We start from the raw sequence: 19,199 nt of genomic DNA on the forward strand, positions 1-19,199 counted from the left end.
TCCCTTCTTTTTCTTTGATTCCTCTGTCTTTTCTTCTCTGTATCTATTATTCTCTCTTACAGGAAGGAATGTTAGGCCGACAGCAACATAAAATTGTCTGGGGAGTATTGAGTTTCCTTCGTGTACGTGTGAGTCATGCCGCTGCCAAACTTCTTGCATGAGATCGAGTTTATGATGAAAATGGGTAAATAAAAGACACTCCACAGCAAGCAGACATGGGCTGGTTGATTTTACCGTCAATGTCAGTACAATACTGACGTCCAGTGAGCGTCTGGCGTTGCAGTTTCCTGGCGTTGCTTGTTGTAACCATCTCTTTAATCGAGGTTGCGTATAGGAGAGAGTACAGCAGCACTCACGCGTGTTCCCTGTGTGTGTGTGTGTGTGTGTGTGTGTGTGTGTGTGTGTGTGTGTGTGTGTGTGTGTGTGTGTGTGTGTGTGTGTGTGTGTGTGTATCCCATGGGGATGTGTTAGATTCTACCAGTACAAATCTCATTAGGAGAATTATAATGGACTGGAGGGTATGGCTGACTGACTCACACACACATATGCACACGTACAGGCATCCGCGCGCACACACACACAGCAAGATTTATTGAGCTACGCTATGCAGAATAACGCAATGTCACACCACACACACATACACACCTGCAGTATCCTTGGTCTCAGCGCATTGCCCACGACCAATGTTAAATCACTGAGCAAATTTCAGGTCTGCTGAGCGCAAACTTGAACGTTGTGAAAATTCTGTGCAACTTCCAGCGCACGCTTACTGTGAACACTAAGGCTGTACCCGCTTTAAGTTATTATTATTATTATTATATTTTTTTTACCTCCTTTTTCTCCCCAATTTCGATCTTGTCTCATCGCTGCAACTCCCCAATGGGCTTGGGAGGTGAAGGACGGATCATACGTCCTCCGAAACATGACACGCCAAACGGCGCTTCTTAACACCCGCACGCTTAACCCGGAAGCCAGCTGCACCAATGTGTCAGTCGAAACACCGTTCGAACTGACAACCGAGGTCAGCCTGCAGACGCCCGGCCCACCACAAGGAGTCGCTAGAGCGCGATGAGCCAAGTAAAGCCCCCCCGGCCAACCCTCCGATAACCCGGACGATGCTGGGCCAATTGTGTGCCGCCCTTATGGGACTCCCGTTCACGTCCGGTTGTGACACTGCCTGGGATCGAATCCAGGACTGTAGTAACGCCTTTAGCCCTGCGATGCCTTAGATTGCTGCGCCACTTGGGAGGCCCTTAACCTGTTTATCCACTTGTCCTTCAGACAAGGAGGTGACTGAAATGTTATTGTGTTGTTTGACGCAAGAAATCACTTTACAAAACAAAAAAATGCATCATTATTCCAATAGCATTATAACAGAGAATCAGGAAAATTATGCTACCCTCTGCCTACTGGCTACTTAGCTTTTTCAAGCCTGTCTCAAAACACAACATTGGGCTTTTAAAACAAAAAAAAGCTCTTTACATGAAGCTGGTTGAGAGAATGCCAAGAGTGTGCAAAGCTGTCATCCAGGCAAAGGTTGGCTACTTTGAAGAATCTAAAATCTAAAATATATTTTGACTTGTTTAATACTTTTTTGGTTACAACATGATTCCATATTTGTTATTCCATAGTTTTGATGTCTTCACTATTATTCTACAATGTAGAAAATAGTACAAATAAAGAAAAATCCTTGAATGAGTAGCTGTGTCCAAACTTTTGACTGGTACTGTATATTCTTTGTATTAGTATGTTAGACATTTACTGTACAGCTGGAGCTAGAAACACAAGCATTTCGCTTCTATCTGCTTTAAAGGAGTAGTTCACTATTTTACAACTTGATGTTAGAAGGTTCCTCGCCCTGAAAGTAGTCTACAGGAGAAACTGTAATCCGTGGTTTAGTTCAAGGGTGTAACTTTGTGTTGGATTTAGGGGGGATTAGGGTCAATGAGTTTCCGTTGTCAACACCGCTGTAGGGGGATCCGGCGGTACAGTATGCAGCCGGATCTCCCATGCCCCACATGAGAGATAAAAAAACATTAAAAAGCTGTGAAATTGTTATTTCTGGTTAATTTTGAAGTGAAAATACATCATAAAATGTGCTGATAAATTGGTCAATATACTACAATCACAATGGAAACACCAATATTTTTCTATATTACCTTAAACTGTGTTCTTACTCTTAACAGTTCAGAAAGTCACCACCACAACCCTTATTTAACTACATTTACATGTCGAAAACTATTATTCTATTATGTACCCAGCATTACGCTTGGCTAGTACATGGTCTTGAATAACTAATTTCTTATACCCAATTAACTTAAAATGAGTCGAGGGAATCTGAGTCCACAAACTTTTTAGTTGGTTACACAATTTAATTGCAGTGTTAATTCATAAAATATTTCAGTGACAGTCAAACTACACTACATGACCAAAAGTATGTGGATACCTGCTCGTCGAACATCTCATTCTAAAATCCTGGGCATTCATATGGAGTGTCCTCCCTTTGCTGCTATAACAGCTTCCTCTCTCCACTCCATTCAGCCACAAGAGCATTAGTGAGGTCGGGCACTGATGCTGGGCGATTAGGCTTGGCTCGCAGTCAGCGTTCCAATTCATCCCAAAGGTTTTTGATGAGGTTGAGGTCAGGGCTCTGTGCAGGCCAGTCAAGTTCTTCCACGCAGATCTCACCAAGCAATTTCTGTATGGACCTCGCTTTGTGGATGGGGGCATTGTCATGCTGAAACAGGAAAGGGCCTTCCCCAAACTATTGCCACAAAGCGCACACCACCCACCACTTCCGAGTATATTACTCGCTAATGTCCAGTCCCTAGTTAACAAAGTCGACAAAATTAGGGCAAGAGTTGCTTTCCAAAGAGTTATCTGTGATTGTAACATACTCCATTTCACGGAGACATGGCTAGCTAGGGACATAGAATTTAGGTAGCCTTGTTCGCAAATTGTATCAGCATATCGATTGCAGTTCACGAGCGAGTAACATGCTCAACCACTGATACTCGAACTTCCGCGATGCATACAAGGCCCTCCCCCACCCTCCTTTTTGCAAATCTGACCATGACTCCATCTTGTTGCTCCCCTCCTTTAGGCAGAAAGTAAAACAGGAAGTGCCCGTGCATAGGTCTATCCAATGCTCATCCTCAACACTGGGGCCCCACAAGGGTGCGTTCTCAGCCCTCTCCTGTACTCCCTGTTCACCCACAACTGCGTGGCCATGCACGCATCCAACTCAATCATCAAGTTTGCAGACGACACTACAGTGGTAGGCTTGATTACCAACAACGACGAGACAGCCTTACAGGGAGGAGGTGAGGGCCCTTGGAGTGTGGTGTCAGGAAAATATCCTCTCACTCAATGTCAGCAAAACAAAAGAAATTATCATGGACTTCAGGAAACAGCAAAGGGAGCAATGCCCTGTCCACATCGACGGGACAGCAGTGGAGAAGGTGAAAAGTTTTAAGTTCCTCGGTGTACATATCATCGACAAACTGAAATGGTCCACGCACACAGACAGTGTGGTGAAGAAGGCTTGACACCAAAAACCCTCACTAACTTTTACAGGTGCACATTTGAGAGCATCCTGTCGGGCTGTATCACCGCCTGGTACGGCAACTGCACCACCCACAACCGCAGGGCTCTCCAGAGGGTGGTGTGGTCTGCACAACGCATCAACGGGGGCAAACGACCTTACCTCCAGGACACCTACAACACCCGATGTCACAGGAAGGCAAAAAAGATAATCAAGGACAAAAACCACCCGAGCCACTACCTGTTCACCCCGCTATCATCCAGAAGGCAAGGTCAGTACAGGTGCATCAAAGCTGGGACAGAGAGATTGAAAAACAGCTTTTATCTCAAGGCCATCAGATTGTTAAACAGCCAACACCAGCACAGAGAGGCGGCTGCCTACCTACAGACTTGATATCATTGGCCACTTTAATAAATGGAACACTAGTCACTTTAATAATGCCATTTTAAGAATGTTTACATATCTCGCATTACTCATCTCATATGTATATACTGTATACTGTATCCTTCACTATCTATTCTTTACTATCTATTGCATCTTAGCCGCTCTGTCAGTGCTCATCCATATATTTTATACTTATATATCCTCATCCCATTCCTTTACTAGATGGTGTGTATTAGGGTTTGTTGTGGAATTGTTAGATATTACCTGTTAGATACTGCTGTATTGTTGGATCTATAGTAGAAGCATAAGCATTTCGCTACACTCGCAATAACATCTGCTAACCATGTGTATGTGACCAATAACATTTGATTTGATTTGAAAGTTGGAGGCACAGAATCGTCTAGTATGTCATTGTATGCTGTGACGTTAAGATTTCCTTTCACTGGAACAAGGCAACCTATCTCAAACCATGAAAAACAGCCCCAGACCATTTTTCCTCCTCCCCCAAACTTTACAGTTGGCACTATGCATTCGAGCAGGTAGCGTTCTCCTGTCATCTGCCAAACCCAGATTCACTCCAGCATTTCCACTGCTCCAGAGTTCAATGGCGGCAAGCTTTACACCACTTCAGCCAACGCTTGGCTTTGCACATGGCAATCTTAGGCTTGTGTGTGGCTGCTTGGCCATGGAAACCCATTTAATGAAGCTCCCAATGAACAGTTATTGTGCTGATGTTCCTTCCAGAAGCAGTTTGGAGTGTTGCAAAAAAGGACAGATGATCTTTACGTGCTAGGTGTATCAGCACTCAGCGGTTCTGTTCTGTGAGCTTGTGTGGCCTACCACTTTGCGGCTGAACCGTTGTTTCTCCTAGACGTTTCCACTTCACAAAATTATACCACTTACAGTTGACCGGGGCAGCTCTAGCAGGGCAGAAATTTCACAAACTGACTTGTTGGAAAGGTGGCATCCTATGACAGTGCCACATTGAAAGTCACTGAGCTCTTCAGTAAGGCCATTCTACTGCCAATGTTTGTCTATGGAGATTGCATGGCTTTGTGCTTGATTTTATACACCTGTCAGCAACGGGTGTGGCTGAAATAGCCACATCCGTAATTTGAAGGGGTGTCCACATACTTTTGTATATATAGTGTATAGCTCTTTAATATGGGTCAAGCGTATGGCGTAATGCTCAAGCAATAGACTTCAAAAATACATAGAAGAAACTCATTGTCATTCAACAAACATACACAATCAATAACAGTCATTATAAACCGGGTGGTTCGAGCCCTGAATGCTGATTGGCTGAAAGCTGGGGTATATCAGACCGTATACCACAGGTATGACCAAAAATGACTTTTTACTGTTGTAATTACATTGGTAACCAATTTATCTGTTTTGTGTCATTGTTGAGCGCAGCCACGTCTTCAACCTCCATGACAACCAAATGAAATCAGAATGCAGGCAACAACTGTTTTGTTATAGCACTTACTTGGGCTACTGTCAGTAAAGATGAGATATTGAACTGATAGTGCTTTATAACTCAAATTCTCACCTGATAACCTGTTCATCCTCTCCCTGCTTCAACACGGACGGTGCTCTCTCTCTCACTCACTATATTGCTCTCTCTCTCTCACTATATTGCTCTCTCTCTCTCTCTCTCACTATATTGCTCTCTCTCTCTCTCACTCACTATATTGCTCTCTCTCTCACTCACTATATTTCTCTCTCTCTCTCACTCACTATATTGCTCTCTCTCACTCAACTCACTATTATTGCGCTCTCTCACTCACTATATTGCTCTCCTCTCTCTCTCACTATTACTTCTCTCTCTCTCTCACTATATTGCTCTCTCTCTCTCACTCACTATATTGCTCTCTCTCACTCACTTTGAGCCCAGTCATAATCATATGATCATCTACAATTATCATATGACAATAATGGCTGGCCTTAACAATGATGGTGTTCGCTTATTAACATGAATTCAATTGTACTTTTATAAGCTAAATTAATGATTTAATGTCTGGTAATGGGTATAGCTAGCAATCCGACTACATAGTACCTGTTTATTATGAATTGTACAGTGTAGCTTACAGCCCTCTGCACTCTCACCAAAAATATTTGTCCTGCATTTTTCTCCTCTTTGGCATGAAGGGCACTAGCTACCTTTTCACTAGGGTGAACACTGACCCTTTGAGTGCTGCTTATCTGAAACTGCAATTGAAAAGGAAAAGGGGAAGATCCAGATACTGTGCTGGCTTTGGTCAAAGATGTTTATTACCAACCCAAGATAGACCACAGCCTGTCATTTCCAATGGGAGCAAATTAATCATAGTGGGCAGAACAAGCAAAGAGGTAGGCAGAGCCAAGCACGAGCTAGTGAGATCATATTGTCACATTCTAGCATGTATTCACATATTTCTGTCAGGAAACACCTACTCTGTGATGTGCGTGTGTGCAATAACCCAATTCGCCCTTGCACTCTTTCTAAAAAATGCCATTTCTTAAAACTTTGGCAAAGGGTAAAGTCTACAAAACTTAGTCCACTCTGTTCATAACATATGCTAGTTTTGGGACAGAACACTGTGTTGAGATCAAATGTTTCATTGATGAGAAAAGTAGCAGAATGTCGGGCAAAATCCATCTCGCTCCACCTTCTCCCACTGTTGGCCACTGGTCTTCCTCTCATCACCAAATTTGGTGATGAGTGGAAATGCTGGCCAGATGCTTCAGATGTATACATCCAGTGAAACATCTGGCTCATTCTTCCATCTGTGCTTTGGTGCTAGCTTAGCTAGCTAGCTAATGGTAGCCTAGCTAAAATAGCCAACTTAGCATTGGGTCACTCGGTATAAAACAGTTTTTTACACAATCTTATCTCATCAGCAATAGTTTGCTAGTTAAACAACAACATAGGAATACATTTATGAAATGTTCATGAACTTTTACTCGTTTGGAAACTCTCAAAACATTTATACATTGGAGCGCTCGTGAATATAGCTGCGCTACCTCTCCTCAGCAAACACCACAAAGAGAAAGAGAGAGCGTAGTGCGTGCTGTTGAACTGTCACTGCAGACCAAAGCAATACATTGGGCAGGCTGCCTCCTCATAAAATTAGAAACTGAGTCACTGTGGTGCAAAGCCACATAAAGCCATTAGCTGCCTGCCACTTAACAGTGGGGATGTTTTTCCAATCAAACTCATCATATTATATTATTGGGGGAGTCAAATTGACCTGTTTCTAATATTGGGGGTCGGGGGGTTTCAGTTTTTCTTTAATCAGCCATGACAAACTTCAGCTAACTTTAGCCACCGCTAGCCAAAAATCTATCGAAGTGATGGGTACATGTAAAAAATATATATTAGAAAAAAACAAAAAAAATCACCTTTAGGTATCATCAAACCAAATATGGAGTTGACTTCAGGTGGTTTGGAAATTATATATATTTTTAAGATAACATGCCCACCGTCACTTTAGAGAAGACTGAACCATGGATTACAGTTTCTCCTGGCCCATAAACTACCTTCAGGGTCAGGAACCATCTAACATCATGTTGTAAAATAGTGAACTACTCCTTTAACATCTGCTAATCTGTGTACATGACAAATAAACCTTGATTAGATTTGCAATTCGAGTGTACAGTACACAGTAACCACAGACATGCACAGCTCCTCACAGACACACTTCACGTACAAAACATTACGGCTGTGAGGTTACGCCACGCCCCTCAACTTAATTCAGCAAACACACATGCAAACATACACACACGCAAACACACATACACACACAGACACTGAGGTTTTCCAGGAAGAGGAGTCCTGCAGCCTCTGGCTAGCAGCAGTCAATGAAGAGTCCACTGCGGCGGAACCTACGACACACACACGGCTGCTTCACACACACACACACACACACGGCTGCTACACACAGAGAGACCAAGGTGTTAACGGTGTGCGGTGCGTGCGTGTGTGTGAAGACATGTCGTGTGTTTTATGACGAGTGCTTTTTTATCTTCTGTCCTCAACAGTCTTTTATAGTAAATCAATGACTTCACTGAAAATTCTACACCTGCCTACACCCACACCCACCACATTGCATACACCACCATGCATTCACCACACCTCTTCAATCACCCCGCCCCCCCCTTCGTCTCTATCCTTCATTTGCTCTCCTTTTCTCTCTCTTCACCAGTCTTTCTTTTTCCTGTTCACGTTCTCCTCGTCCCTTCTCTCTCTCTCTCCCCCTGTCTCTCCGCTCTGTTTTTCTTTATCGATCACCCCCCCCCCCCCTCGATCACCCTCCGTCCCTCCCTCCTCGCTCTGTTTTTCCTTCACCCTTTAAATATCCCTGACACCGCCCACATAAATCATCTCACTTATCCACCTCTCCTTCCCTCCTGCTTTTTCTTTCCTTCCTTTTCCCCTTTTCCTCTTTTCATTCCCCTCCGTCTCTCCTTCTTCTTTTCTAACTGTTGGCCCTCTCTCCTCTATTCTGTCCTTTCTTTCTTGGATCCCTCTCTTTCTCTCTTGCTTCCCTCTTCTCTAGCTTTGGTTGCTGTTAAATATACTTGTCCATTCTAGGATACGGGTTGCAGCCCGTTCAGGCCTAAGTTGCTAATGTCAATCACATGCGACAAATGTAACTTGCCTTAGAACGGTTATTATTGGTGAACTAAGTGAGTCACTCAGATAATCCTGCACCTGATAGGAGGACAGGGCTTGTCAGTCACTCACCGTAGTGTGGTATGATGAGCAAGCCATGGCTGAGGCGTAGATCCTCCTATCATCCAGAACATGCAGAGCCAGCTCAGGTGCTCTCCTCTCTTCTCCCCGCCAGGAACTCAGCAAAGTAGGGGAACACGATGGGCAAAGCCCCACCAATCCTGCACGGGGACATGGGAAATATAGTCAGCACTATATGGACAAATTAACTGCGAAACGTAGGGTCCATTTTTGGAGTGCCCCTTTTGTCCTTTTTGTCCGGTCATTGGTGTTGTATGTGTGTTTGTGTGAGCAGTTCGGGAAACATGGCTGCTCTCATCTAACGCAATGGGATTGAGTCTGGAAGAGAGAGACAGAGAGAGAGAGAGAGAGAGACAGAGAGAGAGAGAGAGAGACAGAGAGAGAGAGAGACAGAGGATCTGAGAGGCAAGATGCCATCAAAAGCAACATAAATTTCAACCAATTAGGATCTGGCTAAAAATACTTTGAATCAGTCGTAGAGCCCATTGCCCTTTATGGTTGTGAGGTCTGGGGTCCGCTCACCAACCAAGATTTACAAAATATGGGACAAACACCAAATTGAGACTCTGCATGCAGAATTCTGCAAAAATATCCTCCGTGTACAACGTAGAACACCAATAAATGCATGCAGAGCAGAATTAGGCCGATACCCACTAATTATCAAAATCCAGAAAAGAGCCGTTAATTCTACAACCACCTAAAAGGAAGCGATTCCCAACCTTCCATAACAAAGCCATCACCTACAGAGAGATTAACCTAGAGAAGAGTCCCCTAAGCAAGCTGGTCCTAGGGCTCTGTTCACAAACACACACACCCCACAGAGCCCCAGACAGCAACACAATTAGACCCAACCAAATCATGAGAAACAAAACAGATAATTACTTGACACATTGGAAAGAATCAAAAAAACAGAGCAAACTGAATGCTATTTGGCGCTAAACAGAGAGTAACCAGTGGCAAGAATACCTGACCACTGTGACTGACCCAAACTTAAGGAAAGCTTGACTATGTACAGACTCAGGTGAGCATAGCCTGCTATTGAGAAAGGCCGCCGGAGGCAGACCTGGCTCTCAAAAGAAGACAGGCTAATGTGCACCACTGCCCACAAATGTGGGTGCACTTCCTAACCTCCTGCCAATGCTATGACCATATTAGAGAGACATATTTCCCTCAGATTACACAGATCCACAAAGAATTCGAAACAAATCCAATTTTGATAAACTCCCATATCTACTGGGAGAAATTCCACCAGTAGTGCCATCACAGCAGCAAGATTTGTGACCTGTGTGGCCACACAGAAAAGGGCAACCCAGTGAAGAACAACTTGTGTGCTTTAACCATTTGTAATTGTTACAACACTGTATATATATACATATAACATTTGTAATGTCTTTATTGTTTTGAACTTGTATGTGTAATGTTTACTGTTAATTTGTATTGTTTATTTCACTTTGTATCATAAATCTACCTCACTTGCTTTGGCAATGTAATCACATGTTCCCCATGCCAAATAAAGCCTTTGAATTGAATTGAATTGAGAGAGAGAGAGACAGAGAGAAGACAGAGAGAGAACGACGAGAGAGAGAGAGACAGAGAGAGAGAGAGTGAGGAGAGAGAGAGAGACGACATCACAAGAGAGTATTGAGAGGATGACGATGTGTTAGTGATGAGGTGCTAGAGAGAGACGAGAGCTTAGAGAGAGACCGCCGGATCGGTCAGCCCAGGGGATGTCATTCCGACCGGGAGATGACAGGAGAGATGAGACAGCACGAGACAGAGAGGAGACAGAGATGTCGACTATGGACACATCGTAGCTACGATGACATACGAGAGAGTAATGAGACATTCCTAGGAGGAAACGGAGTACGCACGTCTCTGAGACCAACGTCGATGGACAGAAGAGACTAGAGGAGCACAGAGAGAGAGAGAGATGAGAGGTAGAGAGAAGACGATGAGGCACATATCAAGTCATGCGCCATGCCAGTTTAGCAGCCAAACAGCCTTTCATCTGGTCCCATTGGCAACACAGTACGACAGACATCAAACTATTAATAGATTGCTATTTATCCGCAGAGGTGTAAAGTACTTTGGTAAAACTACTGTAAAGTACTACTAAAGTCGTTTTTTGGGGTATCTGTACTTTACGATTCATATTTTTAACTACTTTTACTTCACTACATTCCTAAAGAAAATAATGTCCATTTTACTCCATACATTTTCCCTGATACCCAAAAGTACTTGTTGCATTTTGAATGCTTAGCAGGACAGGAAAATGGTCCAATTTACGTACTTATCAAGAGAACATCCCTGGTCATCCCTACTGCCTCTGATCTGGAGGACTCACGAAACACAAATGCTTTGTTTGTAAATTATGTCGGAGTGTATAAAAACAACTACCTTATATACATAAGTGTAAAGGAATGAATAAGAATATGTACATAAAAATATATGGATAAGCGATGGCCGAACGGCATAGGCAAGATGCAGTAGATGGTATAGAGTACAGAATATACATATGAGATGAGTAATGTAAGGTATGTAAACATTATTTAAAGTTGCATTGTTTAAAGTGGCTAGTGATACATTTACGATGTCCAATTTTTTATTACTAAAGTGGCTAGAGATTGAGTCAGTATGTTGGCAGCAGCCACTCAATGTTAGTGATGGCTGTTCAACAGTCTGATGGCCATTCAACAGTCTGATGGCCTTATGCTGGAAGCTGTTTTTCAGTCTCTCGGTCCCAGCTTTGATGCACCTGTACTGACCTCGCCTTCTGGATGATAGCGGGGTGAACAGGCAGTAGCTCGGGTGGTTGTTGTCCTTGATGATCTTTTTGGCCTTCCTGTGACATCAGGTGGTGTAGGTGTCCTGGAGGGAAGGTAGTTTTCCCCCGGTGATGCGTTGTGCAGACCTCACTACCCTCTGGAGAGTCTTACGGTTGTGGGCGGAGCAGTTACTGTACCAGGCTGTGATACAGCACGACAGGATGCTCTCGATTGTGCATCTGTAAAAGTTTGTGAGCGTTTTTGGTGACAAGCTGAATTTCTTCAGCCTCCTGAGGTTGAAGAGGCTCTGCTGCGCCTTCTTCACCACGCTGTCTGTGTGGTGGGTACCATTTCAGTTTGTCCGTGATGTGTACGCCGAGGAACTTAAAACGTTCCACCTTCTCCACTACTGTCCCGTCGATGTGGATAGGGGGCTGCTCCCTCTGCTGTTTCCTGAAGTCCACGATAATCTCCTTTGTTTTGTTGACATTGAGTGTAAGGTTATTTTCCTGACACCACACTCCGAGGGCCCTCACCTCCTCCCTGTAGGCCGTCTCGTCGTTGTTGGTAATCAAGCCTACCACTGTAGTGTCATCTGCAAACTTGATGATTGAGTTGGAGGCATGCATGGCCACGCAGTCATGGGTGAACAGGGAGTACAGGAGGGGGCTGAGAACACACCCTTGTGGGGCCCCAGTGTAGAGGATCAGCGGGGTGGAGATGTTGTTTCCTACCCTCAACACCTGGGGGCGGCCCGTCAGGAAGTCCAGGACCCAGTTGCACAGGGCGGGGTCGAGACCCAGGGTCTCGAGCTTAATGACGAGTTTGGAGGGTACTATGGTGTTAAATGATGAAAAGAATCATGGCCTCTAAACCTTCACGCTGCATTCTGGACCCTATTCCAACTAAACTACTGAAAGAGCTGCTTCCTGTGCTTGGCCCTCCTATGTTGAACATAATAAACGGCTCTCTATCCACCGGATGTGTACCAAACTCACTAAAAGTGGCAGTAATAAAGCCTCTCTTGAAAAAGCCAAACTTTGACCCAGAAAATATAAAAAAGTATCGGCCTATATCGAATCTCCCATTCCTCTCAAAAATTTTAGAAAAAGCTGTTGCGCAGCAACTCACTGCCTTCCTGAAGACAAACAATGTATACGAAATGCTTCAGTCTGGTTTTAGACCCCATCATAGCACTGAGACTGCACTCGTGAAGGTGGTAAATGACCTTTTAATGGCGTCAGACCGAGGCTCTGCATCTGTCCACGTGCTCCTAGACCTTAGTGCTGCTTTTGATACCATCGATCACCACATTCTTTTGGAGAGATTGGAAAACCAAATTGGTCTACACGGACAAGTTCTGGCCTGGTTGATATCTTATCTGTCGGAAAGATATCAGTTTGTCTCTGTGAATGGTTTGTCCTCTGACAAATCAACTGTAAATTTCGGTGTTCCTCAAGGTTCAGTTTTAGGACCATAATATGCATAATATGATGGCTATATTTGTGTCTTGATTGGGCTCTGAGCGCCGACTCAGATTATTGCATGGTTTGCTTTTTCCGTAAAGCTTTTTTGAAATCTGACACAGCGGTTGCATTAAGGAGAAGTGCATCTAAAAGTCCATGCATAACTGTTGTATCTTTTAGCAATGTTTATTATGAGTATTCCTGTAAATTGATGTGGCTCTCTGCAAAATCAAAGGATGTTTTGTGACTTCTGAACATAAGGCGCCAATCTAAACTCAGATTTCTGGATAAATATGAACTTTACCGAACAAAACATAGATGTATTGTGTAAAAAGAAGTTCTATGAGTATCATCTGATGAAGATCATCAAAGGTTAGTGATTAATTTTATCTATATTTCTGCTTTTTGTGAATCCTCTCTTTGGCTGGAAAATGGCTGTGTTATTCTGTGAATAGGCACTCACCTAACATAATCGTTTGGTTTGCTTTTGTCGAAAAGCTTTTTTGAAATCGGACACTGTGGCTGGATTTACAACAAGTGTATCTTTAAAATGGTGTAAAATACATGTATGTTTGAGGAATTTTAATTATGGGATTTCTGTTGTTTTGAATTTGGCGCCCTGCACTTTCACTGGCTGTTGAAGAGGTGGGACGCTAACGTCTCATTCGTACCGCAGAGAGGTTAAGTCTTTATTGGAAGACTCATCTCTGCAGTAGGTCCTATGATTGAGTGTAGTCTGGCCCAGGAGTGTGAAGGTGTAACAGAAAGCATGGAGCAACGAACCGCCCTTGCTGTCTCTCCCTAGCCGGTTCCCGCTCTCTCCACTGGATTCTCTGCCTCTAACCCTATTACAGGGGCGGTCACTGGCTTACTGGTGCTCTTCCATGCCGTCCCTTGGAGGGATGCGTCACTTGAAGTGGGTTGAGTCACTGACGTGGTCTTCCTGTCTGGGTGTGGCGCCCCACCCCGTTGGGTTGTGCCGTGGCGGAGATCTTTGTGGCTATACTCGCCTCGTCTCAGGTTGGTTAAGTTGGTGGTTGAAGAATATCCTCTAGTGGTGTAGAGGGCTGTGCTTGGCAAAGTGGGTGGGGTGTGTATATCCTGCCTGTTTGCCCTGTCCGGGGTATCATGGATGGGCGCACAGTGTTCCTGACCCTCCTGTCTAAGCCTCCATGTATTTTGCTGGCAGGAGTTAATCGTTGTCGGGGGCTTAGGTCAGTTTGTTATATCTGGAGGACTTCTCGGTCTTATCCGGGGTTCTGTGTGAATTTTAAGTATGCTCTCTTAATTCTCTCCTTCTCTCTCTCTTTCCTTTCCTCTCTGCTCGGAGGACTGAGCCCTAGAACCATGCGTCAGATCTGCCTGGCATGATGGATCCTTGCTGTCCCAGTCCACCTGGCCTTGCTGTCTGTCCAGTTTCTACTGTTCGCCTGCCTATGGAGACCCTTACTGTTTTCACCGGACGTTGGCTAAAAAAAGCCAACTGACTTTACTCCTGAAGGTGCTGACTGCTGCACCTCGATAATTACTGTTGATTCATTATTATTTGACATGCTGGTCATTTATGACATTTGAACATCTTGGCCATGTTCTGTATATAGATCTCCACCCGGCACAGCCAGAAGAGGACTGGCCACCCTCATAGCCTGGTTCCTCTCTAGGTTTCTTCCTAGGTTTTGGCCTTTCTAGGGAGTTTTCCTAGCCACCGTGCTTCTACACCTGCATTGCTTGCTGTTTGGGGTTTTAGGCTGGGGTTTCTGTACAGCATTTGAGATATCAGCTGATGTACGAAGGGCTATATAAATAAATTTGATTTGATTTGATATATAAATCAATTTGATTTGAAATGCTGAGCTGTAGTCGATGAACAGCATTCTCACATAGGTATTCCTCTTGTCCAGATGGGTTAGGGCAGTGTGCAGTGTGCAGTGTGATTGCGTTTGCGTCGTCTGTGACCTATTGGGGCGGTAAGCAAATTGGAGTGAGTCTAGGGTGTCAGGTAGGGTGGAGGTGATATGGTCCTTGACTAGTCTCTCAAGCATTCAAATGATGACGGAAGTGAGTGCTACGGGGCGATAGTCATTTAGCTCAGTTACCTTAGCTTTCTTGGGAACAGGAACAATGGTGGCCCTCTTGAAGCATGTTGAATTGGTGTTTGTGTAATGGAAGGTACCAGGGAGAGATGGCTCGGGTTGAGAGGAACCTCGTTTTGGGGGGGGAAAACCCTGGTTTCCTTACATTTAGAACAGTCTTCACAGCAGATACTGTCTACTGTGAATTATTAATTTCTTTCATACAAATTCTAACCTATTGACCCATTCCCCACATCAGTTGTTTGTCATGAACATCCAGGAGGATGGACTTTGCTATAAAATGCTGTGGCTTATTCCTGGTGGTTGGGCTCTCCACGAATCACCTACGGGCAGGTCGTTGACAAGCTCCATGACTGCAGTAATTAAATAATTGTTTTGAAGAATTCTAAAAGTCTCTCCTTTCATTAGAATAGTTACCACGGCAATATTTCTGCAAATTATATTTACTTTTGATACTTGAGTATATTTAAAACCAAATACTTTTACTCAAGTAGTATTTTACTGGGTGACTCACTTATACGTGAGTCGTTTTTTTTTTTAAGGTATATATCGATTTTTCCTCAAGTATCATTGGGTACTTTTTCCACCACTGTTGATCTGTCTATTTCTGCTGCTTTTGTTGTTAGGGTCTCTATTGATGGGTTTGTTTGGGAAGGGAACAAAATGGAGACTTGTCTTGTGAATCTGAAAGTTACTTTTTCTTTCTTCTGTCTTATTGAGAATAGAGTGGAAGTGAGTATAAGCTACCTGTAAGTGTAGCAATTCTAGTGAAATGGTAGTAGGTACCATTCCTCTGACAAGTAGTGGAAACCACCAGCTGGTGGCTATTGAAGAGAGGAGAGAAGAGTCGTTAAATCGACATGGAAATAAAAGACAGGTATTGTATTAGATAGAACATGTTGACGATAAGTAGGTCTGGTAGAGTGGAGCTGCAGTAAGGTGAAGTCTATGATACACACGCACGAACACACACGTGCACACAACACACACAGGCTTACACACACGCACACACATGCACACACAGCTGAGTGTAAATCTATTGTGTTGCTCTGTCCAAGTGAAACCCTGCTTTAGAAACAGTCCCATGATTTATGAATCCCCTGAGGTTAAAACAGGCTGTCTCAGATTCAATTACAGTTACTTTTAATGTAAACCCACCGGAGAGCCAGGACAGGCTATGAATAATCATGTGCAACAATCACCAGCTAATCGTGCAGAGAGTGTATTAGCTAAGAGCAAAGGGCATATATTCTGTCAAAGTCTCTATATATCATCTGGTCATTCATCTTTTTGCAGACCTTTTTTTCCATTTTGCAAAAGTCTGTATGTAGTATCAATGTCTCTATTTTCTTGTTTACAGTTTTCTTCAAACGCTAACAAGCATCGGTCAATACTGAAGCCACTTTTTCAAAACTCGTCAGTCTGCATTACCAACATGCATCTTGGCCAAACAGCTAATCTCACCTCCAAAACTCACTCAAACCACCAAAACACTTCATACATGTCTCAAAAAAAGATTGTTCAACCATAACACTGGCAACAGTTCTCACTCAGAAAGCATACGTTGTCACTCATAACACACTGACCTACAAAACACTAATAGGGAGCATTACATAAATGGTGAACTTCTCTTTGAAGATTGAATGATTTTCACATAAATCAGTATTTCATTATAGAATAAGAATAGCACCTTATCACTTTATTGACTGTAGTAAAGTATATGTAACAAGAATGAATCAGAAATGCAGCAATTTGTTTCAATAGCCTTTATTTGTTCTATATCTTCGCAAATAGTAATTTACTTGTGAAAAATAAAAAAGTTGAAACAAAAAAATTCCAGAAATTCCAGGGCTGAAATAATAATTACAAAAAACAACATCAACATGTATAGTATAATCACTCATACTGTACAGTACTGTGAGGGTTCTAGTTCTCATCAACATGTAGAGTATAATCACTATGTTATATTGTCATATACACTCATTACTGTACAGTACTGTGAGGATTCTAGTTCTCATCAACATGTAGAGTATAACACTCATACTGTACAGTACTGGGTGAGGGTTCTAGTTCTCATCAACATGTATAGTATAACACTCATACTGTACAGTACGTGTGAGGGTTCTAGTTCTCATCAACACTGTAGAGTATTACATCATACTGTAACAGTACTGTGAGGGTTCTAGTTCTCATCAACATGTATAGTATAACACTCATACTGTACAGTACTGTGAGGTTCTAGTTTCATCAACTCTGTAGAGTATAATCACTCATACTGTACAGTACTGTGAGGGTTTAGTTCTCATCAACATGTATAGTATAACACTCATACTGTACAGTATGTGAGGGTTCTAGTTCTCATCAACTGTAGTAAATCACTCATACTGTACAGTACTGTGAGGGTTCTAGTTATCTAATCAACATGTATAGTATAATCACTCATACTGTACAGTACTGTGGAGGGATTCTAGTTCTCATCAACATGTATAGTATAACACTCATACTGTACAGTACTGTGAGGATTCTAGTTCTCATCAACATGTATAGTATATCACTCATACTGTACAGTACTGTGAAGGTTCTAGTTCTCACAACATGTATAGTAAACACTCATACTGTACAGTACTGTGAGGTTCTAGTTTCTCATCAACCTGTAGAGTATAATCACTTCATACTGTACAGTACTGTGAGGTTCTAGTTTCTCATCAACATGTATAGTAAATAACACTCATACTGTACAGGTACTGTGAGGGTTCTAGTTCTCATCACCTGTAGAGTATAATCACTCATACTGTACAGTACTGTGAGGGTTTAGTTTCATCCAACATGTATAGTATAACACTCATACTGTACAGTACTGTGAGGGTTCTAGTTCTCATCAACATGTAGTATATAATCACTCATACTGTACAGTACTGTGAGGGTTCTAGTTATCATCAACATGTATATGTATAATCACTCATACTGTACAGTCTGTGAGGTTTCTAGTTCTCATCAACATGTATATAGTATAATCACTCATACTGTACAGTACTGTGAGGATTCTAGTTCTCATCAACATGTATAGTATATATATCACTCATACTGTACAGTACTGTGAAGGTTTCTAGTTCTCATCAACATGTTATAGTATAACACTCATACTGTACAGTAACTGTGAGGGTTCTAGTTCTCATCAACACTGTAGAGTATATATCACTCACACTGTCACAAGTACTGTGAGGGTTCTAGTTCTCATCAACATGTATAGTATAACACTCATACTGTACAGTACTGTGAGGTCTCTAGTTCTCATCAACATGTAGTATAATCACTCATACTGTACAGTACTGTGAGGATTCTAGTTCTCATCAACATGTATAGTATAACACTCATTGCTTACGTGACGGGTTCTAGTTCTCATCAACATGTATAGTTTAATCACTCATACTGTACAGTACTGTGAGGGTTAGTTTCATCAACATGTAGTATAATCACTCATACTGTACAGTACTGTGAGGGTTCTAGTTCTCATCAAACATGTAGTATAATCACTCATACTGTACAGTACTGTGAGGGTTCTAGTTCTCCCTCTCTCCTCATTGGCCACAAGTTCTCATCAACATCACATCTTATGTCTTCTGGTGATGCATCTTGGATAGTGTTTCTGGAAGTCTAATCCAACCCTGGCAGTCTTCAGGAGAAATGTCTTCACACCCCGCATTCATGTCCAGTGAGGACATCTGATCATGTGGATGGTGGTCATAAAACCTTCCACCTCCACGCAGAGAAAAACTCCTCTATGGGGTTTAGGAAGGGGGAGTATGGAGGTAGGAATATAACTGACATCCTGGGATGTGCAGCAAGCCAGTCTGACTGCAGCAGAGTGGTGGAATGCCACATTATCCCACACCAGCAATGAAGGTAGGGGAGTTTATTGCCCCCCTCTCCTCAGCTGGCACAAGTTGATTATGCAGGTCATCCAGAAAAGAAATGAGCCTCTCTGAATTGTAGGGGCCAATGAGTGGTTTGTGTAACAGCAAACGGTCATTGGACCATGTGCTGCACCATGGTGATGTTAGCGCTCTCTGGCCTGGGACATCCACGGTTGCTCTCTGTCCAATCACATTTCTTACCCTGCGGCGTTTTTTTGCCAGGTTGTAACCAGCTTCATCCACAAAGATGAATGTATGTGCAGTTTGGCGTGCTGGCTGTCCATCAGTCCCATTA

At 43.0% G+C, this 19,199-nt stretch overlaps 1 pseudogene; it reads right to left on the reverse strand.

The window, feature by feature from the left end:
- The window catches only part of LOC111963917 (synaptic vesicle glycoprotein 2C-like), a 79,205-nt pseudogene that overhangs the window by 12,655 nt on the left and 47,351 nt on the right, over positions 1-19,199 (reverse strand).

This window comes from Salvelinus sp. IW2-2015, linkage group LG5, assembly GCF_002910315.2.
Source record: "Salvelinus sp. IW2-2015 linkage group LG5, ASM291031v2, whole genome shotgun sequence".
Taxonomy (NCBI): Eukaryota; Metazoa; Chordata; class Actinopteri; order Salmoniformes; family Salmonidae; genus Salvelinus; species Salvelinus sp. IW2-2015.